Source organism: Dermacentor albipictus, chromosome 3 (genome assembly GCF_038994185.2).
Source record: "Dermacentor albipictus isolate Rhodes 1998 colony chromosome 3, USDA_Dalb.pri_finalv2, whole genome shotgun sequence".
NCBI classification, from domain to species: domain Eukaryota; kingdom Metazoa; phylum Arthropoda; class Arachnida; order Ixodida; family Ixodidae; genus Dermacentor; species Dermacentor albipictus.
In genome coordinates, this window is record NC_091823.1 from 90,040,108 (window position 1) to 90,063,839 (window position 23,732).

Genomic DNA, 23,732 nt, shown 5'->3' on the forward strand with positions numbered 1-23,732 from the left:
AATTTACACCCTAAAAAGTGGAAAAGGGTGCAAATGTGTCTATGACTCGCACCCTTAGGGTGTCCGTTAAATAGATAACACCCCAAGGGTGTGAGTTATAGAGACATTTACACACTTTTTGACTTTTAAGGGTGTAAATTACTTTACAGTGTATGGAGAGTAAAAAACTTTTTTTATTTTTGCTTTACACTGTGTACGTAAAAAGCAAATGTCAAACGGAGCACCGTCCGCTAAAACGTTATTCCTTCATAACCCCAAGTATGCGCTTTATACAATTCTGCGAATGTGCATAGCGCCCGCAGAGTAGTTTATAGCAGTACGTCTAAATCTGCTTTGTGGAAACAGTGAACACTGCTTCTGATTTGAATTGTGAGCACGTGATCATCGTAGCTTGCGCAACACTTACTCAGGCTCGACTATAGAGCTGCAAGAAACGCCTTTCGGATATTTACGCCGAAGTTGATAAGAGGCGTGCACCTTGAAGGTGCACGCAAACGGCCGAGTATATTTGGTATGCTAAACTGCGCTTGTAATAGACAGGCTCAGTCTTAAAGGACGACATTCCAAAACCGGTTCATGCTTCGGATAAGTATTTGCAGCTCGGAAATGCGATTCGACGGAGGTCTCGAAAGTCATTGGTTTGTTCAAGCCGCGACAATTCGCCGGGCCTATTGATAGCGACTGGAACATTATGCTACCACTGACGACCGCTCGCTTGGAAATACGTGTTATGCATTCAAGCTAAACTGTTATGTACCTTAATAAACCTAGGCCGCACGACGGGCGATTCTGGAATGGAAAAAAAAAATCTGCAGAGACCAGTTAACCGTATATCGCTCGGGTAATCGACTATTGTACACGACACCACAGTGTGATGAACAACAAGCCCACACTTTCACTCCAATCCGGTCGCTGAGCGAGTGTGCTTCTGAGTGAGAATCGACTGCCTCCAAATGTAGCTAGATATTGCCTGAGCCTTAGTTGTGTGGTATAAATGCAGGAAACAGATCTCGTAAAATTTTAAACACGTTATCCGACAAACTTAACTCATGCTGTGCAAATCCTAGACAGTTGAAATGGTGGCACGTGTACCCTGTACAGCCGCGCTTAAAGTGTGCAGCTTTCGCTTGGCCACGAGGAACTTGGTTTGAGAACAGTCAGTAAAATATTTCGTGTACTATGCTACAAATATACCCCCCCCCCTCCCTTTTTTTTTTTTTTACTTAGGACCGTCAGAAACGGACAAAGCTAGGCTCGTGATTTCTGTACCATGTATCGTGTGACATGCTATCAAAACCTTGTGGAAGTCTAAATGAGCACCATATGAATTAGCTGTGCAACTTCGAGGTATTCCCAACCCGTATTCCCATCTAACGCCACCAAACAGGCGTAGAGAAGTACACGCCTGGTGACTGGAGTTTGAAGATTGCGTATAAGGGCAGTAACTTCGTGTGCAAGGGGAACAGCGGGGAATATTTCATTACCTTCATGGGGGAGTCTTCGTGTTTACATCACTGACTGTTTTTTTATCATTATTATTTTTTTCGTCTGGCTGCATTCGCCAACCGTGTATGCTATGTTTCAATTCACCCCGTTGGTGCAAGAGTAAAAGTCTTCCTTTGTGTAACGCTGTTACGCTAAACATTGGTTGCCATGTATATGAATAAAAGAACTCCGTATACAAGGAGACTTTATACAAAGTGCATAAGAAATCCATTAGAAGAAGTACCGTCGTGTTATGTAAAGAAACCTTGCACTTTCATATTTATCGTTCAGTTACCTCGAACAGTACGCTGTGTCTTCGGCGAAACAATAGTAAATGATAGTCTCTTCTAAAGCGTCACAAGTGCTTCAAAGGGGCTATATGTACACGGATTTCGAACAATGGATATGCGCGCTGTTCTCTATCGCAGCTGTTAGAACGTCCACCAAAGCTGATTCTTGTTTCCAGAGTACATAACGCATAGAAATAGTAGACCATAATGTAAATCCAGTGCGGGGTTGCATATCGTCCGCATTAAAGCTTTCGCGTTGGAGTTCCTTGAAGTAATACCAGGAAAGATATAAACAGCGTCATCATAATGAACTGTCCGCTCGTTTTAACTAATAATCAATTGTTAGGATCAATGAAAGTTTACTGCCTGATGTTTCTCCAGTGGCCCTACGTCATCCTTATAGTTTTTGTACATAAGTATACGTGATCGCGCTAATCGCAGATAGGCAGCTCGTATGTATATGAAGGACTTTATCTTTTTGTCTCCCCTTCCCCAGTGCAGGGCGGCAAAGTGGATATCTATATTCCGGTTAACCTCCCGGCCTTTCGCATCTGATCTCTCTCTCTCTCTCTCTCTCTCTCTTTGCAGTCGTGTAGAAGCACAGCAACGCATTCTGAATCCATATTCCTCTCGTAACGCAGCTCGATTTCCACAGCATCGCACACGTATAACTTCTTATACGCATTGCAGAATGCACACACAGATGCACTCGAACGTCAGGGCTGGTGGCGACCTCTTGCGGCGCCCTAATCAACAATAATGCAATATAACAACGTTTTTGTGCAGCGCGACTCTTCTGTTCGCAAAAAGAAGCGACACAAAAACACTTTAAAAATATTTTTTAAAAATATTTTTCAAGGTGTGTGTAAATAATTTTGATTGTGGAACAAGTTTCTACCAACTTTAGCCGCAATATGGGACGTCACAGAAAGTCGATTCATTATTTATATGGTGACGTCGCCGCTTAGCTTTCTCTCGCTCTTCCTATTTCCAGGATATTAAACCCCTGCTGTTGAGGAAGGTGAGGATATTCCTGTTTTAACAGCATAAGCCCAACATTCTCACCCAGCTTGATTATTTTCATTTTTCGTTCCTTCGTGTCCCCGTAGAAGCTTCGGCTTTCTTCCTCGAGGCAGTGATGTTACCGCTAATTTTGTCGTCTGGAACACGTTGACTTATATAACACGTATATTGCCCCTATATGTTACTGTTCTACTGCTTGCTCTCTTTATCGGTAGTTCCTCAAAAAGTAGTGATTCAAAGTACTTCTTTTTATTATTCAGCGCGCTGGCTCTGGTCACGATAATTTCTGCAACGTCACGAAAAAATTTGCATACACGTCAGAAACTATATAGCTCTTTTCTGCAGTCGATTCGATCTTTCCTATCTCATCGTGATGCCAATTTTGCGCACATGTCTGGGGCTTCGCGAACATTTATTAGCCAAGTCGGTCTGCAAGCCTATAGTCCCAGCGAGCGTCAGTCTATAGGTGCCTGTGCGCCTCTCTAACCCACCCGCATGCGCTAATGTCAGCATTGCCCGGGCAGCCATCCGAATATTGTATCTTATCGCCGGTATACTTGCTAAGCCGTTCGTTCTTCTTAACTGATCGCGACGGTTGAGCGTCTATATTGCTGTCCTTTTGGTACGCCGTATTAGACCCTTCTTACGAGCAGATTTGTGCATTTGAATATTTTGGCAACAATATCGATGGGCTAGGCATTAGGATTCGAACACATGGGCGTGCCTTTCCTTGTTTGGCTTTGTTTCGTTTTCCGCTTCCGACACGTTGATAATCGGTGAAGGAGCACGGACAACCAAGCCTGTGATCTGAGGAGTATATATTTATTGTTTAATGCACTGACTTATTTCTTATTTCAACAAAAGAAAACAATACGAAGTCTATAGTGTCAGATTACCCTTCCTCGAGCCATTTCATATTTCATGGCGCCGAACACGAAATGGACGTTCGTGTAGTCAGGCTCTAATCTTATAATGCCGATGCTTCAGGCTGTCTCTGATCATCTTTATTCACACCGTTATTTCATTGTATATACACATGCAACATTGACCAGTTATGTTTGTATTTTTAACGTGGATGGACATCGCCGTTTACCCCTAGCTATTCGTGTATAGCTTCAGGCTGTTTCTCCTGATGCGTCTCGTATATCTGTAATGCTTTGTGCGATTAGCATCCGCTCGTTTGCCGCAAATGTAATGGGCCTTTTTAGAATAACGTACATGATTTACTACGGCAGCCCCCTTAGTAATTAGTTACACTGTGCTCGCTGGGCAGCGCTAAAGACAAATGGAGCGTTCGGAAGCTGTATCCATTTGTCGACCGAAAAGAATAGCTAAGTGCGTTGTAATCAACACCGAAGGCCAATTGCTCAGATGCAGCAAATTACAGCGTGACTGCATCGGAGGACATGCTATAGTTTAGGTACAATGTTTTAAAGGTCCGATTAAAATGTTGCGCAATTTAGGTGAATGGACACTAAAAAAAAAACGGTTCAGCAAGAAATTGTCTGATGTTTTTTTCATTATATATCCTTCCATGCGTCCAAGGTTCGATGCGAGGATGGCGCTAGAAAGACGGTAATTTTAGGCAATTAAATGATACAGCTTGTTGTTTATGGCGTCCAACGCATCGCCGCAAACTCCTATAGTTGCAAATGCGGCGGCATAGTTGCAAGCTCCAAACTTTGCTCATGTCTTTGTTAATTGGTCCAGCACGTATAAGTCATGTCTTGCTGCTGTGGCTGCTGTTGTTGGCGCTGTTGTCGAAATCGACTTATAGCTTTGAAAGGTGCAGGGGCCGGATTCACAAAGCTTCTTGTTCGTAAATGCTCTTTTTCATTGGTCAGCCCCCTCCTTCAATAATAGGCCCAGCATCGGGATAGGGCAGAATAGACAAAGCGCCTTGTCCTGTCGTCTTTCTTGTGTCTGTTGTTTTGCGCTAAACAAAGTATTCATCGACTCGCACCAACTAGCCCGCCAGCGAATTGTGCTGAAATTTAACGAGAGACATCTCCGGTTGGCTACCCTGTGCCGGGGAGGGGCAGAGGGATGCGACAGGTGAGAGAGAAAAAAATAATTTAGAAAAGAACCATATACACACACACGCACATCCACACGATACACGCGAGCTGTTTCTGTGGGCAGTGTCACCGTACAGTCCTACGTCACACAGTGTATGGTCATAATTTGTGACAAGGTCCCGTGTCTTTTAAGTAAAGCAGCAGCGCTTTCATAGCGGATCGCGCTGATGTTCGCGGAGGCCAATTTTTAATGATGTTGTTTGCGTGATAATGTCAAAAGCTGACAGATAAATGAAAACAGAAGCAAACAAAGCACAAATTTAAGTTTCAGGACTGCGTAACGCAGAATATGTGATGTATTGAAAGAACCTGGGTTCACATTTAAAATAATCTCTTGCGCTAGAACTGTTCGTAAGAGCAAATTCTAGCCGATTTTTACGCTGGACGTATTATTAGTGAAGGTTGGAAGCCAATAGGCAAGAGCACTTACGAACGCAAAGTTTTATGGATTCGGCCCTTGCTCTGCACGCACATCAAAATACGTCTCACAGGGAAATACAAAGTAAAGCAAAAAAATTATAACACACGAGTAATATTTTGTTCGTTATTCCTCCACATTACGAGGCGCAAGTAACGAAGCTCACTAGTGTATGAAACATAAACAGTTCTTGTTATCTTTTTTAGTTCCTGCTTCGTGTAGCTATGGGAAAGACGCTTGGAGGTGGAATGTTTCGAAAGAACAAAACGTGATGATCGCGTATTCTGTTGCCATATTTTGTCGATCGTCAAGAAACTTAGTGACGTTGTCAGGTCTTAGAGAGCGCGGGAAGCAACATGTAAAACTTTGTAAGCGCCGTACACCAAGAACGCCTGGAACGACGATTTCATGTTATACGTACAAAGAATTGAAGTCCGGTACAGGTAATATTGTGAATACGTTGTTGTTTTTCCCAAGGCTACATAAGAAGGTGAAAAGAAACGTGTTCGCCATTTAAATACAAGCGAAGAAATCTTGAAGCCAAAACGAGGAAAGCCTGAGGTTTTCACATTCGCACTTGGTTTCAGAAGCATCGAACAGCGCACGTATACGAGTGAGAGGGTCACCACAGTACAGGATCTATTTTAATCATTGTCCTTGTCGTGCATAATATATTGCCAGCCATACGCCGGCCACACGACGTATCGATTCGACGCCGGGCGAATAAGAACACCACTGGGTAAATCCGTGGGCTGAATAACTTAGGCGCTCTGAAACTGGAGAATCTGAAAGTGGCTGTTACTGCATGCCTTGATTGTAAATGTGATTAATAATTACACCACTTCAGATCGGTCTTGGGAGGCACTTCTATAGGCTGCTTCATTAAAGGAGACACTGTGGGGAAAACTATAAATCAGGCAGCGTAGGACTGCGTGCTGGAACCTTGAATTCTTGAAGGGTTCTGAATTCGTATGAGAAAAAAAAAAGTGCCCGTGTTCACAAAAAGCTCATGCGTTAAGTTGTTTGTAACAACGAATTTCAGCGAATGCTCATGCTGGACATATCATTAGCAAAGGCGGCGAGACAATGTCAAAGAGCACTTAGGAACGAAAACCCTCGTGAGTACTACACTTGCTTATTACGGAGAAAACGAACATCAAACTTGAATTTTGGTAATCCCTTTCATCATTTGCAAACCTAGTTGCAATGATCACCTATTAAAAATTGCGTTGCTGTAGTCACATGCTTTGTCAAACTTGAATTTTTTGTTCCCCATGGCGAGGTCGTTTGACGTCACTGATTGTCTGGCGTTTTCGCGTTGTTTGACTCGCTGTTAGATCATAAGTCAGCACAATCGACCAATTAGGGGCCTTGCTCTATTCGAAAGTATATTGCATTCATTTATGACGCCACACACACAAAGAAAAAAGAAAAGATACTATTCAGCCCTGAGTCAACTGCTGTCACCATCTTTTACAATGCCTGTGGGGACTTGAACGTGCACATGATGTCGCTACCTGTGCTTCGCATTCGCGTCTTGTTCTTGCAAACTGTGACACCGTCCTTGTTGACATTCACTTATTTGCTGCTACGGAAGCTTAAGCTTCCTACATACGTTAGTGTGACACGCGCAAACCGCAGATAACATTTGGATAACGTCCGATGTCTTTCATTTTATCTCCATCTTCTAACGCCCTTTTAAAGAAGCAACGGAACGTTTTCTTTCCTCATGGACATTTGTGGTTAGAAACTTAATGTGATGCGGCCTCATTGGGCGCTGTTATGAAAAATACTTAGCGCATTCTTTCGATTCTTCTTGTAAACGTGTTCTAATGCATGGGGTTACTGATACTAGTCTAAACGCGAATCCCGGTTTTCCGTTTTTATCGTACCAATATCTTGGTTCCTTTCTTTTTCTTTTTTGACCGTGAGTGAAATTGTGGGCTTCCCACTAACGCGTACAGTATATCCAACTCACTTTTTCGCTTGCAATTGCACCTCAAGTAATCTTAGTGTACTCTCACGCTTCGCGCCTAATGTAGTGGCGAGTGACGTCACTGACGCTTCGAGTGCCCGCAACGCTGTTTTGATTCTCCTTGCATATATATATATATATATATATATATATATATATATATATATATATATATATATATATATATATATATATATATATATATCGATTCCTTAGTATACTAAGGAATCCATGTTACAGCCGGTTATGGAAAAGACTGGCGTTTTCGTAAAAGCCGTTGTATGGGCTCGGATTGGCTCGGGAATAGTTTTTCCCAGCCAGAGTCACTTCCTAGAGATGCATTACATATATATAGCTGAAAATACTGAAATTGCCACCGCCACACTCAGAAATAGGGGAGGCGCGCTCACGTTTCAGTATGGGACCGCGATACTGCGCCGAGTGTTGACGTTGGCCTGCAACATCGACTTCCGGTGTGTGTGTGTGTGTGTGTGTGTGTGTGTGTGTGTGTGTGTGTGTGTGTGTGTGTGTGTGTGTGTGTGTGTGTGTGTGTGTGTGTGTGTGTGTGCGTGTGTGTGCGCGTGTGCGGGGGGGGGGTGCTCTATGTTAAGGCTGTTGTTTTTATACACAGTGGGGAAAATAGCAAGCTGTCGTAGGTCACTTTCGAGTGGGCATAGGTCCCCCTTAGCAATGTCAGTTTAAGTTGAAACAAAGAGTTTCAAAAGGGAACAAAATGAAAAGAGGACAGGACGAGTGCTCTTGGCTGTCATTGTGAACGGAAACCAATTCGCTCAACTTGCTGTATTACTGCGACCAGTCATTTACGGTAACAACTGAGCTTCGTAGCCCAGCAAGGTACATGTGTCGCAGTGCTGATAGGCCAGCACAGGTTGTAGGTTTGCCTATTAGTTAGTTAGTTAGTTAGTTAGTTAGTTAGTTAGTTAGTTAGTTAGTTAGTTAGTTAGTTAGATTTGCGTGACTCCTGAGTAGCTAAGTTTATGCTGGCCGAGACACAAATATTCTCTTTTATTTTTATGTTGTTGTTTAATAAACATTGTCGGCTCTCTCTCATTGCGGCTTGTTTACGCATATCCTTTTGTGAGCTCCAGCTCGTCGATTTCAGTCGGAAAGACAAACACTATTTAACGTATTGCGACGACTGGACGATCGGCCGTTGTCTGTGTAGGTGCTACTTGAAGACCGTCACCATCGCTCGTCGGCCCACAAAGCTATGAAGGCACTTTTTGTCTTTCTTGAGGGCGACTGGCCTATGTGAACGTCTTTGACTCGCTAAGGCCCTCCGTGTGCGTGCGCGAGCTCACCGCAGCTTTCTACCCCCTCCCCTCCCTCCTTCTGTCTTATCTTTCTATTCCCTCTTTCCCGTCCCCCAGGGTAGGGTAGCCAACCATGCGCATTTCTTATTAACATCCATGTCTTCTCTCTTTATTTCTTCCTCCTCCTCTTCCTTCTCTGAGAAGCCAAAGATTGCAACAATATCGAACGGGTCAAAGTGCTGGACCTGCTAAATCTATACATCTTAGCTGACAAAGCCTAGTCGCAACCGTATTGACTATTAGAAGAACCTATACTAGCAGCATGGTTTAATTTCGTCTGAAGGCTCCGAGCCGCGTGGGTGCCTAGTGGATTATCGGACGGCTGTTATTGAAGTGCACCGGCAAGAGACTCTTAAGTCACAGTTTCCCTGTCAGGAATGATTTCAACAGCGATAGGCGTTCGTCGGCCACCAACACAACCCGTATATACGATGTTGCTCTCGGAGGAGCTGGACGTGCCAGTCTTCGAAAAATTGCTGGCGTACCAGGCCGGCGCCCGCCGATCGGCCGCCTCCTGAGCCAAAGACGATCGCGCTCCTGCAGCTGCTGCGGCGGACAGGGTGGAGAGCGAACGAGCCGCCGCCGAGGGGCGAGCTAACAATGGCGCCTCGTCGGGTGCATTGTGTGGCGGTGTATATCGCACGCACACTGCCTTGGGATCAAGTGACGCGCCCGCTTCGCGTGGCTGGAGGGGTTGCGTCCGCTGCCGAAGGGTGAAAGGGTTTGGGTAGGGGGGATGGGGTGGGGGTGCTGCTGGTCGGCCTGCCACTGCAGCCTCTAGCTTGCTAGCGGCGGCATCGGCGCACGCGTACCGTAGCCTTGGCCTTTGGAGACCTTGTGCCGTGGGCGGCGCGCCGCGCGTTCATTGCCGAGGTCTTCCGCCTGTCTGTCCGGACGATCGGCAGCGTCTCCACTCTCGCCCGGCCGCAGCCGCGTATGCGCATGTATATTCGCGGCTCTGACGGCTTGCACGTCATCGACGAACGGGTCTGCCGGCCGCTCCTGACGCCCCCTGTGCCCTCTGTATGTGTCTTCCCTTTCCCCGCTTCTTTCTTTTCTTCATCGACCTCGAATGATTTCTGTGGATGGAAGACAATGGACGCGCGCGCACTCTAGGCCCCCGTTTGCTGGCGCGTCTCGTGGAGGCGCGTAGGCGTGCGGGCCGCTCTAACAAAGCTGTTTGTTCGTAAGAACTTGCCGTCACTGGACAGCGCCTTCGCTATCCTCTCTATTCTTACGACCAGAGGCTGGCAGGCTGGCACCCTTTACTAACAGTAGACCTTGGGCACGAACTGCAAGCACAGAAACAAGAAACATTTATTGCAACATAATAACGTATACGGGTGTGACTCGTAAGTTCTGCTAACGTTGAGGCAGATTCTTTCAGAATGCACATAGGAAAAGGCGTCCGGGACACTCCTCACGGGTCATCGCCGCGCCTTTATCGGCTTGGTTACGATCGCAGACGCCGCAGACAACTTGGTAGGGCCGTGCACGTATTAGCCCTGCGAGAGTCGTAACCATTCCTAAGTACGCCCGCTCGCTTCGGTGTATGAGGTCACTTTGCTCGGTATTTCCCTACGAGAATTGCCCGAAAGGGGTCTGTTGCGGTACTGGCGTAAACGTGACATAACTCTTGTCTTAGCCGGACGGAGCACGCCATATGGTCTATGAGGGACTCGGCCTGCCCGCTGCCTTCTATATGCGTGCAATGCCATTTGCATCTGTGGCGCTCCCTGGACAGAGCGCCGGACATCGTTAGCGCCGATGCCCCCACATTGCTTCGGCGGACGACAGATGGAGGCGATTAACTATGAGCCTCCTCTCATCGCTATGCATGCTCGTTGCTAGTTGCCCGTGTACACGGCTAACGGCGTACACGGCGCGACGTAGACGCACTACTCGGCGCAAGCCGTGGTGAAGGCAAAAGTCCATCGTGTGATGAGAAAGTAAGTATCTTTCAGCGATAGAAATCTCCAGTAATATAATTAGTTCAGTGCGCCGATGTTTCCCACTGGGCGCTAAGGACTTTCATGCTGTAGGCTGGTTTACGCCCTCTAAAGGGCTGTTATATGAAAAACTGGTGCCGGCGGTTTATCTCAACTGGAATTCTGGTTCCCCATACAGCGGTATCGAAGCAATAGCTGTTGCTGTGCTGATTGAATGTGGCATGTAGCTTTGCACGAACACGGTGACACTCACTATTGAGTGCGAGTAAAGGGGCGTCAAGCTGGGCGCTAGAAGTTGGGATAATGATTGAATTGTGAAACTTGTCTAATAGTGTTACTTGGTATTCGCTTACGTTAAGCCGGCGCATAACAGCACGGGAATACGAAAGCAGGAAATACAATGCCTAACGTCGCGTCTTATCATTCGGCTTTTTTTTTTTCTGTCTTCGCTCTTTTCTTTCTTTTTTTTTCTGCTTTGTTTATAGCTGGGCGCCAGGGAAAGACGTACATTTTTGAGCTGCTGTCGTATACCGTTGGACAAAATTCGAAGTTTTTCGTTTTACACAAACTGATACCAAATTTCTGTCCTAACGCTTTTAATTCCTTACAGAAAGCATGCCATACGCTGTTTTAGCGTGCTTACACCTATCTATCTCATCTTTCTATTCCCCCTTTCCCGCCCCCCAGTGCAGGGTAGCAAACCAGACGAATTTCTGGTCACCATCCCTGCCTTCTCTCTTTCTTTCCTCCTCCTTCTTATACGCGTATTGTAGTTAGGGTTTTATGTCGACGAGAATGCGATAGAAACGTTATCGTGCTGTTCAAATCTCGTTGCTGGACGATACTAATCACTAAGGCAGTCTTAGGATTACGTCTCTGTCAGAATACAACGATGCATGCGGAACGTATGTTCCGATCTATTTTCGGTGCTGACGACGCCCACGCGTTGTATAGCGAGTTCTCAAGTGTATACGTTCTACAAAGGGATTGTGACGTTAAGTGAAAACTACACTGTAAAATAATTTACACCCTAAAAAGCGAAAAAGGGTGTAAATGTGTCTATAACTCACACCCTTAGGGTATTATCTATATAACGGACACCCTAAGGGTGTGAGTTATAGACACATTTACACGCTTCCTCACTTCTTAGGGTGTAAATTATTTTACAGTGCACACCTGACGCCATTCAGCACTGATTACAAATCGATGATCACGTGGCATCGAATGGAAGCGACGATGACGTGGAGCCAAAAACGCGTTCGAAAAATGCTCCATGCGGTCGCCGCCTTAAGTGTTACCTTCCAATGCATACCCGTTTCTTCCAAGGCTGCGCCACGGCATATTCATTAATTCCTTTCGATTACGACAAAAACGAAAGCTGAGTTACAGGCGCCATAGTTCCTTCGCGACCACCCATCTGCGTCTGGCGATATAACCGCGATCGACGGCTGGGAGAGATTCTCTTAATGCTGCGGCCATGGCGTACAAGCAATACTAGATAGCAAGCGCTCTCGATACGCAGGCGAGTCTCGCATTGTGCGGCCACCGCGGCGTGTATGAGTTAGGCTTTGATTGTCTTCCCAGCTAGCTATTCTTTCCGCTGCATAAAACACGCGCCTTTTCTTCCTGCGGAGAAACAATCAGGCGATTCCCGCGCGTGTGCACTGAAACAAAGCCGTCCCAACTGTTGTCAGAAGCCCGCGCAGATCACGAGCGTCGATAAATATTTCACCCATCGCGGCGCCTAACAATGGGACCTGCGCCACTGAAAGAGCGCCCTGTCTGATCGAGGAGACATCTGCGGCACCGAGTCGCTGTTTAGTCGTCGCTTCTTGTGCGTAAGTATATATATATATATATATATATATATATATATATATATATATATATATATATATATATATATATATATATATATATATATATATATATACACATCTATGAACGCGTCTGCGCCGATCGCTCGTGGCAGTTTGTCGAGCCCCGCGCGCCGAGAAAAACATCTGCACGCCACCGTTTGCCGAAGCTTTGGAACGAGCTGCGCGCAGCGATCCTGTCGTATGTTGGAGACAACTGTGCCTCTTCGAACGCTCATAAAACACGCGCGGGTCATCCGAACGTGCGTCATGCATATAGAAGTTAGCCGGCTGTAGACGCCTGCAGACCCGTATTCGGAAAACGCTGTTACGCTAGAATTGCTTGTAAGAGAACATTCCAGCCAATTCTGATGCTGCACTTGATTATTAGCAAAGGTGACTGGTCAATAACGAAGAGCACTTGCGAACGAAAAAGCTTTGTAAAGTCGGCCCCTGATATATGTCCAACATCATGCTCACGTCATCCCTCTCATCATGCGGAATACCCCTGTAGTGCGCATTGACTGGAATATCCAGCCGAGTTGTGCGCATATACGTGTATACTCATCCGGCCTTTTGTCGGCGTTATCGCTGGGGGTTCGAAATTGACGCCAGCGTTAAATCCACGTTGCTTGGTTTGTCCGCGTGTGCATTCTAGCAGGAGAGCGTCGTGCCTCCCGTCCACGTTGTCTTCGTCCTCTTCGTCGTCGTATGCACCATCCATTCGAGCGACCCTTCTACTCATATATTTGTTTGACTAGTGATGACATATGGTGCTGAAACTTGGAGACTGACAAAGAAGCTCGAGAGCAAGTTAAGGACTGCGCAAAGAGCGATGGAACGAATAATCTTAGGCATAACGTTAACATACAGGAAGAGAGCAGTGTGGATCAGAGAGCAAACAGCGATAGCTGATATTATAAGTAACATTAAGAGAGAAAAGTGGAACTGGACAGGTCATGTAATGCGTAGGTTATATAACCGGTGGACCATTAGAAAGGAGGGAAGGAAAGAGAAAAGCAGAAGGCAGGGAGGTGAACCAGAATAACGTCGGTTTGGCTACCCTATACACCTGGGGAATGGGAAAGGGGAAAACAAAGATGACAGGGAGAGAGAGGGTTACATTATGGGTACCAGGAGAAAGGAAGCGCAGTCGAGGACGGCAGAAGACTAGGTGGGGCGATTAAGAAATTCGCAGGCGCTATAGTTGGAATCTGTTGGCGCAGGACAGCGGTAATTGTAGGTTGCAGGGAGATGCATTCGTCTTGCAGTAGACATAAAATACGCTGCTGCTGCTGCTGCTGCTGATGATGATGATCAAAATCGATACAGTTTTGTTCTCGCGCGATTCTAAGGCACATTCTAAGCCGTAAGAAGAGTTTGACGTGTCATAAAATCAGTTTTTTTTTTTTCTTCTGAAATAGCCACTGCGTGGCAGATCGTGCCGCATCCCCACATATATAGTACTAGAATTTGTTCCGTGCCTGTCGACCCGTGCCGCGAGTGTTTGGACTGCACTGTCGTCGCACGGGCAGCTTCCTGCCTTGGGAATGGAGCGGATGATGCTGCGTAAGGTGCGGAGGCGGCGGAGGTGGCTCGTAGAGAGAAAGAGTGAGACGGAACGACGCGGAGGAGAACGGGCGAAGCGCGCATCGAAACGTCGCTGCTTGCTGGCGAGGAGGATGCCATGGGGAAAGAGGCACATCATGCATGAATCGCGCGCGCGCCCGCGCTTCCAAGGAACAGCAGCGCCTCACGTGCACATCGCCACTGCGGTCGTCGTCGTCGTCATAGTCGGATGGGCACGGGACAACCTTGATCGTGTCCACGGCGCTGTCTGGCGAAGCAGGCACGCTTGGTGCCCGTCGGCGCGGCGTCTCCTGTCTCTCTCGTTAGACAATGAGGCACGTTTTCCGCGGTCGCTGTCACTTTTGTCAGTGGACGAGCTCCCCATCTCTCTCCGGCGGCTAGCCAGCCAGCCAGATAGAAGTCGCCGCTGCGTCGGTGCTTGTCGTGCTTCGGTCGGCGAGCCGAGCCGCCCTTTCGCAAGCGACGCGATCCGCGCACTCACTAACACACGCACGCGCGCGCGCGCGCGCCGATTGTTCGTGGGGGCGCGTGATTGTTATTGAGCGGGACGAACGGCCATCGCGTCCCTCCGTCGCGCAGCGCCGCTGTCTCGCCGTTCGGACAATCGCCGTTGCGTCAGTTGTTGCGCGCCTTCGGTGATGTTTGTGAGCCACCGTCGGTGACGGCGTCTCTCGGGGGGGAGGAGCGGACAGCCGCCTTCCGGCGCCGGGGAGTCTGGACTCGCAACATCGTTTGCGATCGGGTATAGCTGCGGCTGCGTATCCCACGATCGCCAAAAGGCACGCGGCCGCGGGGCTGTCTTGCGTCTTGGTTTGCGAAGATCGTGACATCACGACGCTTGCCTTTGCTTCCCCGGCGAAGCACTGTAGCAACGAGAAACTCCGTGATGAAGGGCGATGATCGCCTTTGTGTTGCGTTGCTTAACGCCGCTGCGCGTGAATTGTAATTTGCCGCGAGAGAAAACGTTCACTCGTCTTAGGCCGGTTGCGCATTCATCGATATAGGTCGCGCATATAAATTTTGTGGCAGCCAACTCATTTGACTCCGTACCTTTTCTTCGAATACGATTACTGGGCTGTTCCCCTTAACGCCCAAATATGCGTGTTTTAACTGGTTCGTCAAAATTACGCTTGGGGTTGCAGAGACTGCAGCCCCGCAGCTCCCTTCTATATAAAAGTAGAGGAGGAAGCCTGGCTCATTATCTGTGATGCTTTCCATTGGCTATTTATGTATTATTCGCAGGGGTGACATATCAGGAGGCTCAACAGAGTCCATTAGTGTATCTACTTCTTTTATATTCAATAGAACATCGGACAATAGTACCTGAAGGTTCGCATAGCGCTGCCACGATTAATGTTCTCTCGATTTTCGCAGTCAAGTCACCTATGTTTAGCCATTCACGGGCACCGGTAACCTTGGTTCTGATACAGCTGCCTTCAGCTGACCCTCCCCCCCCCCGCCCCCCTCCTTCCTTTGCTTATCCTCGTGTGGCAATTAGTTTGCCCCAAACATCATAGGTCAGTGCATGAAGAAATTTCGGGGTCTTCAACTGTGTGTAAATTTGAAAAAAAAGTGCGAAGTGAGGGACAGCGGAAAAGTCGGAGGAATGAAAGGGTGTTACTACAGCTGCAGGCACACCTAGACTCGCAAACACCATCCGAATCGCCTATAAATCACTTTAGGGACACCTTTCGTAAAACACATGATGTGTTTTCCTTAGCCTGTAAGTTTACTGCACAAAAAATTCGGACTGCTACGACCCGCTAACTAGCCCTTCCCACTGTTATAGATTTCGCCGTCTCGTTTTTCCCACCCCATAACTTCTTTAGTTCCCTCTCGCCTTCAAGTGGCATATTATCAGCACGTTCCGCCTTCTACTCTCCTGCTAGGGCACACAGAAGCATGGCGCACTCTGCCTCGACCAGCTGTTCGCTCGTCGCGTTCGCAGACGATTCGGCGTCCGCATTCTTCCCCGCCCGCCTAACTTGCACCCCTGTCATTTTCCCTGTTCTTCCTTTCTCTATATGTTGTTTTATGCGAAGCATATTACGAGAGCTCAACCCAGCTCCTCAGGCGCGGCGGTGTCGCCTTCAATGACCTTTGACCCCATGCCATACCACGTGACACCGTGACGTCACGACAGAGGAGAAACGGGGCTCCAACTCGCGCCGTCGCTCAACTCTCGCAAGATGGGCTGGGTGGGAATCGAACCAGGGTGTCCGGAGTGTGAGACGGAGACGCTACCACTGAGCCACGAGTACGATGCTTCAAAGCGGTACAGAAGCGCCTCTAGAGAATGCGGTATTGCCTTAGAAACGAGCTGTTTCTAAGGCTCAGGCGTGCGTCGCTTGCTCAGGCGCACATTTCGTTGCCGCGCCGAACGCTGCGTTGCTCGACGCTCACCGCGTCCAATGCGGGGCGCGTAGTCGCTGGCTGGTCGACGGGAACGCTGTCGCGTTCCACTCTTGAAGGCGAAGCAGAGTAACGCATGAGTTGTTTCTTCGTCTAGCCGAACCAAATATAGCCAAGCAACAGCTGTTCACCAGGCTAAACAGTGGTTCAACAACTAAAATAAAGGCTAGTATGCTTCGCATCCCGGGCTTAACCTTAGCTAAGCCACAGCCATTTTTTTTTGTTTGTGTTCTGCTGAAACTGTCTATTGTCAGCTCGCCATTCGCGTGTCCTCTTCCGCGAGCGCGTGCCCAGCCTTTCCGGAGACAAGCGGGAGGCAGTTCATTCCGCGAAGTCGGGTCTTCGTCGCGATCAGCGGCGCACCCCGTTCGTTGGAGCAAGCAGCTGGTCGAACGCGCGCCGCTGCGGCGAAGCGGAAGGGAGAGCGATACAGGAGAAAGTTAGAGAGAGAGAGAGAGAGAGGATGACATGGAGAGAGTGGCATCTCCTGATTCCCGGTAAAGGAGGCGGCGGAACCCAGGCGGCCCAACTGCTTAGCACCGATGCTGCTTCTGCTGCTGTTGTAGACGGCTGTACACCACGCGTAGCGGAGGGGGCCGCGACGGCCTACAATCACTGAGCCGGCCGCCAGCAAAGAACGCTGCTGCGCACCACAATGCGCCATTGTTTCCTGACCGCGAAACGAACGCTCTACAGGGGCGGCTATAGTCTGACGCTTTATGTTCCTCACTTCTTTCTTCTTCCAACTCCTTGTGCTCTCCGCAGCTCTTGTGTCGTTTTCTCACTCTATCGTTCCATCTCAAATTGGGCGAAGCTGCGGTGCTCCCCTTCCGATCCACGAGTATCCCACAATTTATGCCTTTTGCCATCTGCCCAGCATCACCTTCCCCCAACGGGACCCGGCTGTTCGGCTTCTTCTGCTGGCAAGCTATGCTTCCTTTGTGCGCAGGCGCACGAGCTTGTTATCGCTCGCTATTGTACGCTTATACGAGTTGCTTTCTATGATGTCTCACTTTCTGTCTTTGAGCTCGACCATGCCTCGCCTTACGAAAACGCGTGCTTTCACTGTTGCACCGCAGGGTCCTACCTTGATTAGGTTACACTAAACCAGCGGTCAGGTGTTCCATAACTGGTTTCCGTGGAACCCCTGTCTTCGTTAGGTTACTACAAGGAGGTTCAAATAAATGTTTTTAACCTCCTTGGTTTACTCTAAACAAGGAGTTCCCAATCCTCGGCACTCTGGGAAGGCAGGTAATGGTCCCCGAGGTCAGAAAGTTTGGGAACGTCTGCTCTAAACCATTGAAACTGTCTCAGCCGATCGAGTGACCCTTGTGACTAATCATTCGAACAAGGGAGTCACCATACGTATACGTAGCTTGCGTTTTTGGGGTTGTTTGGCTCAGGAATTTTGAAACGCGCTCACAAACGTCGCGTTTCACGGCACAGAAATCAGAGGACAGCTAAGCACTTATTATGAGCTGAAAATGTGAACACAATAATGTCCACTTGAACACCGCTCAGCGGTCCTTTGAGTTATGAACCCTTCACGGGAAAGCGAGCGCATTTATACGCTTGACGCGTTTTGATTTGGCCTTACCGGGGCGCAGTTAGAACCGCGGTGGGGTTATAATGCAGGCGAAATCTTGGTCGCACAAGGAACGCGTGGATAACACACACACACACACAGAGAGAGAGAAGAATACAGGAAAGCAGGGATGTTAACCAGTCAATAGTCTGGTTGGCTACCCTACACTGGGGGATGGGAGAAGGGGAAGAGAAAGAAGGGAGAGAGAAGGTGTAGGTACGTGTACGGACAGCACTTCAGTTAAAGTCGCTCGAGCAAAGCAGAAGTTCTGAGAAAACACAAAAGTGCCTTCACTGCCTTCTGAGCCGATGATCGGTCGGGACGGTGCTCTAGTAACGTCTGTTCACTCAGAGGACGATCATTCGACAGCGAGAGCGACGTGGCGCCGCGGCGATCCCCCTCTCCCTTCGCGCAATAGCGCGGCAGGAGGTGCTTTCTTTCGCCCCCTCTGCTCCGTCGAGGCTCATGAGCGCGCTTCCCGCGCTCGTGACGTCGCTCGTGACGTGGCGTCGCAGCCAGTGGGAAGTTTCGCTGCTACAGACGCCGACGACTTTTGCGCTCAATAGACAGTTTTAGTATAGCGTACGATATACCATTGCGTACGCTAAAAAATAGCGGGTCGTAACTGCGCATACCCTGAACGCTAAACGAAATAGCGGGTATAGCGGGCGTACGCAACGCAAACGAGTTAGCGTTTGCGTTTTTGCGGTGTTTGTGGAGTTTGCGGGAAACACGGCGGCGGTCCCGGCTGCCCGCTTCGAATTGAATTTGGCGTTGCTTTTGTAAAATGCACTTCGTTCCTAGCAAAGTCAGTGTAAGCGGCTTTCGCTTAGCCTCAGGCCTCTTCGACGACAGAGTATTATGGATAACCTCGTGGTGTTTTTGAGATCGCTTCTCGTTTCGAACAAATCGAAGCCTAACGAAAGAAACGTTCGAGATGTCAGCGCCGCCAATCGCTACAGGCGCGAAATAGCCGAAACAGCGGCATATGGCCTCTGAGATCCGAAGATATGGCCGGCCAACTAAAGTTGTAGAAAACGTGCGCTGCTTAGCGCACGCTATGTTATAGCGTATAGCGTACGCTATAGTTGCGTACGCTGAGCTAAAACTGTCTAATGGCTCATTTGACGTCTTCAGATCAAGAGTGCGATAAAGCATGGTTGGATCTGACACGTTTCCCCGAGACGAGAAATGTGGCCGGCCGCATTCTTGGCAAAACTGCTTTCAAAAGAGGGGGAGGGCTTGCTTTTTTGGTGCCCGCCGGCGGTGCCCACGCTGTGCCCGACACGTGCCGGAGCGCCAATTGAACGCGGTCAGTGTTAGCTCTTGTCTCGTCCAGACCTTGTCCTCATTACCATCGTGCAGCCGTTTTGTCTCTCGGCGCCGCAGACCCCAATAATACAACGCGTCCCGCGATTCCTATCGCCCGCCACTGCCAAGACGAAATTGGAAAAAAAAAAAAACATAGCGGTATTTCGTTACAGGTTCCTTATTAAGAGCTCTGAATGCCGCCGTCTTCGGTTTATGATGCGGAAGTTATTTTTTTTTTTGCGTGCCTAAAGCTGAAAGCACTTTGTTGAGCTTGACGTCTAAAGAATAAAAAAAGCCTTGTATGCCTGCAGGCTTATACATCGGCGGCTAGATTGACCAAAGTCAATATATGATCTGTATAGCTTCACAGTGCGATTTTCGGCTGGAGCTTTGTGGTACGGTCCTGGAAGTTTATTGAAAGCGAGAGGCAACATTCGCGCAGACTTTAGGACTTTCTGAATATTCTGAATTGTTGTCAGTATTGAAGAAATCGCAGAGTCCTTGTGCATGGCTGTAAACGGGTGTTTAATTGTACTGCGATAGGCCCATGGTCAATTGGTCACTAAGAAAGATGCGACTACGCCAAACAATTCTTTAGTTGTATATAAGTGGTCCTTGGGCAAATACTTATGCTCTGCACCGTGGTTTTCATAACGTCTGTATTGTATTACGTTGGAGGCGCGCGTCGCGAACTTGCACGTGGTGCGCATTGTACGCACTGTGTACAGCTCATTATGAGCGCGAATATTTATTTCTAAATGGGAACATTCTTTCACATTCACTTCTGTTCGTCCTTCGGCTATACTGTTTTGTTCGCTTCCAAACTCTGTCGTTCCTTGTTATGGCCAGACAAATTGGCTTACGTAAGTACGCCCTCCGGCACCGGTATGACTCGTGCAACAAGAAATGCACGCATTATGTGCGACCGGCTCCAGCCGCGTGCGAAAATAATCCTGCCAGTTTGGTATATAGACGCATGCAGAAGTGTGGCAACGGCGAAAACGAAGCAGTGCGCAAAACAAAGCTGTTTCGCCGCCTACTTTCTCCTGTTCGTTCCTCGTATAGAAACCCCCCTAACGCTGCAGTCTGAACCTGTTTACGCGAAAGCTTCATCGTCCCCCCGTTCCAACGGACACACAGACAGACACACATGCACGTACCAGACGAGGACAGGTGCGCAACCGGCCAATTATGGTATTTATTCGATCCACGAGACACAAAACGTGCCCGAGGTGTATTTCGATGGAGCGGCGGGCTTTCCCTGCGCCATCATTCTTTATTATTTTGTTTCCTCATTACACACGTTCGGTCGCCGCAGCGCCCCAATGCCGCGTTCCGACACGTTTGTGTGTCCGACTGGCGAGGCGATGCTGCTTGCACTATACTCGTCGGCTGTTGCGTGCAGCATCGGTACAGCGGTGGCTGTACTTTGGTTGTGCACCCGTGAGCAACAGTGTGCGGACCGAAAAAAAAAAGAAACGGATATTTATTCGTAATTCAGGCGCACAGACTGATATTGACGAGTCCACTGGAAAGTTCGCAGTGCCAAGTTTGGACTGCAGTCCTTACTATGAAGTTACATTCGTACAGGCGGAGAAGATCGGCTTCGGTGCGGAATCCTTGCTCTATATAATTTTGTCGCTGGACCGCATAGTAGAAGACGTGCGTTCAACGGCACGTGTCGCTCGCTCGCTCACGTGACCTTTCCTCGAGTTTGCGTACGCGCTGTTGCACCAAAGAGCCTGTTTGGCGGCCGTATTTAGTTATCAAGAAAACAATTCAGTGGGAGAAAACGTGTGGCCATGACCGTAATACCGGCACACCGCGACGGTAGAAGCGTCTGTGTTAAGGATTACAACGCGCGAAGTTAGCCGTTCTTGACCGGAATGTGTACAACGACTAGAGCGACTGTTATGAACTCATAGCTGGCAAATACCGAGCATATCTACTAATATTGTACCCGTTTAGTAAAGCGATGAACGGGGCTAGTTGGTGGACGTTCGGGATTGTATTGCACTTAGCGTTACACTGACGGAACTAATGGACGAACATGAGGAACAAAACGTGCACGTACGTGGCGCAAACTACCGACTCGTTTAAAACTGTTAAAGAAGACGCTTGTATACAAGGTGATAATGGGGTGAGGATGGGGAATGGGGGAGGGGATGGATGGGGATGGATAGGGATTGCGGGATGGGTTATATCCCGCCCCCTCCCCCACGTAATCTTGTATACAAGCACGCTCTTTAAGAGTACTAAACGAGTCGGTAGTTTGCGCTACGTATACCTCCACGTTTTGTTCCTTATGTTCGTCCATTAGTTCCGTTAGTGTAACGCTAAGCGCAATACAGTCATGATTGTAGGAAACAACCATCACTAATAAATTATGCCGCATAATTATGTTCCTTACGGCTTCTCAGCAGGCCCGTGCTATCGCTAGCGCTGTGACTTTGCGTGACTTCCAGTTAGGCCGCTACAGAGGGCGCCCATCTTGTAAATCTGTAGGAAGCCTACACACAGGTAACACTGCATGTAGGCTCTGAATCCCAGCGCAGAATCAGGGGTCAAATTGGCAAAGCTTTTGTTCGTGCGTGTTCTTTCTTTATTTTTATTTCTTCGTCATTAAATGTGTGTGTAGGAGAGCTTGACATCATATGTGATACCCGCTACTAAATAAAAAAAAAATAAAAAAATAAAAAAAATAAATAAAAAAAGACACGAACGAGAAGAAAAAAACAGAGAGAGAACGTCACAAAGATGGGCCGGCTAAAAGAGACACAAGAAAGAGATATAATATCAACATAACAGGTAAATAGTAGGTCTGATAGCGCTAACCCATAGCTAACGTAAACTCCACATTGGCGCTTGGTACGTCACAACTCCGAATTTGCACAGCAAGTATAATGTCATTTAGGAATATAGGACAGTCATTTGTAACTCATTTGAATTTCCTACGTGCTGTTTGCCTTTGGCTAGCAACCTTCGCTAATAGTAGTCCGACATCAAGATTGGGTGTCATTTGCTCTTCCATTGCAGGTTTGGCGTCAATGAAATTTTATTTTATTTGTTTTCTCTCTCTCTTTTCGTGCGTGTGTGTGTGTGTGTGTGTGTGTGTGTGTGTGTGTGTGTGTGTGTGTGTGTGTGTGTGTGCGTGTGTGAATACGGGCCTAGATGACGCTATTCTCGCTGCCAATTCGCTAACACTGCAGCGAATTAGGCGTGCTGCAGATCACCGCTTTTCTTTCCCGCATTTATTCCGTAGTTTTCGTTTTGGCCTTACCTGCATTCGTTGCCGCACGAAAGCCCTAACCGGCAAAGGAATTATCAATAAAACGCATTGACGCGTCTCCAGTCGTGCATTATGCATATATATATATATTTGTTTCATCTTTATTTCGCCGTGGAGTTGTTCAGGAAGGAAGAACAGAAAATCAATTCGGTTTTCCTCGTGATGGCAGTAGCTCGTGTGAGTTGTCCCGCTCCTTGTAGCTAATTGTGCTCCCGAGCAGACATTGAGGAGAGAAAACACGTCTGGTTTTTCACGCGCTGGGACGATAATTGCAGGAGGAATATTGTTTAGTGAGAAAGGAAATGGGGGAGTGGTTGCTCGTGTTTTTCTTTGTGCGATGTACCATAGACAGCATTGCCACCGGGAAAGTGGACACGGCGTTTCCAGGAACAAATTTTGTCGAGGTGTCGGTGCCATTTTGTTACGATGTATATAATAGGTTATTTAGTTTTCTTTTTCTTATTTTGCTGTAGCTTATGTTCATTTTGTCGAAGCTTTCGTATACTCTGTCGCCGGAGCTCTTGAGCGATTACAGATGCACGTCTCGGCTTATCACAACGAGGGGTAACTTCCTGCTTTCGGCTAGCTTATTTTCATTACATTCGGAAACATCAGAAGGCCTTGAATGAAATCTTGGCATTTTGCCGTACATACAGATGCACAAACAGAGCGAGACTAATGGAATCAGTTAGCGCTGCTGAATCCTTTAGCTCTTCGGTCGCTGAAGTGTAGCGTGCTATATTTATTGATTTTTTTTCTATTCCCCCTTTCCCTGACTCCCAACGTAGGGTAGCAAACCGGACGCTCGTCTGATTGACCTCCCTGACTTTCCTTTCTTTGCTGTCTATCCCTCTCTCTCTCGTAACGGATTGGAAATGTTGAGAACAAACAACATGTAGCCGGCTTCTGTGCGCAACGTTAAATTGTTAAAATAATGAAAGACGATGGTCGATGAAGTGAAACGCTTCAGCTTTTTTAGCATTTAGTAGCCAAGCACGGGGCATCTCCTCGCAATTAAGGAAAAAGGAAAAGGTCAAAATAATGATATATATCGCATTCCTCATAGTTTGACGTATTGACTGTATACAAAACAGTCTTCTAGTATTCGCAAGCATTTCACAGACACTTCACAGACAG

The 23,732-nt window shown here is 47.8% G+C and overlaps 1 protein-coding gene across 6 annotated transcripts in view; it reads left to right on the top strand.

Annotated features, from left to right (window-relative positions):
- LOC139057471 (transcription factor Sox-5-like) overlaps positions 1–23,732 on the top strand; it is an 884,741-nt gene that overhangs the window by 597,507 nt on the left and 263,502 nt on the right. The window contains exon 1 of one of the 6 annotated variants that reach the window (XM_070535795.1): positions 12,347–12,390. The exons of the other annotated variants lie outside the window; for them this stretch is intronic. The gene's annotated coding sequence lies outside the window, so the exon portion shown is untranslated. Of the gene's footprint in view, positions 1–12,346; positions 12,391–23,732 lie in introns of those variants that run through there. 6 annotated transcript variants of the gene reach the window in all.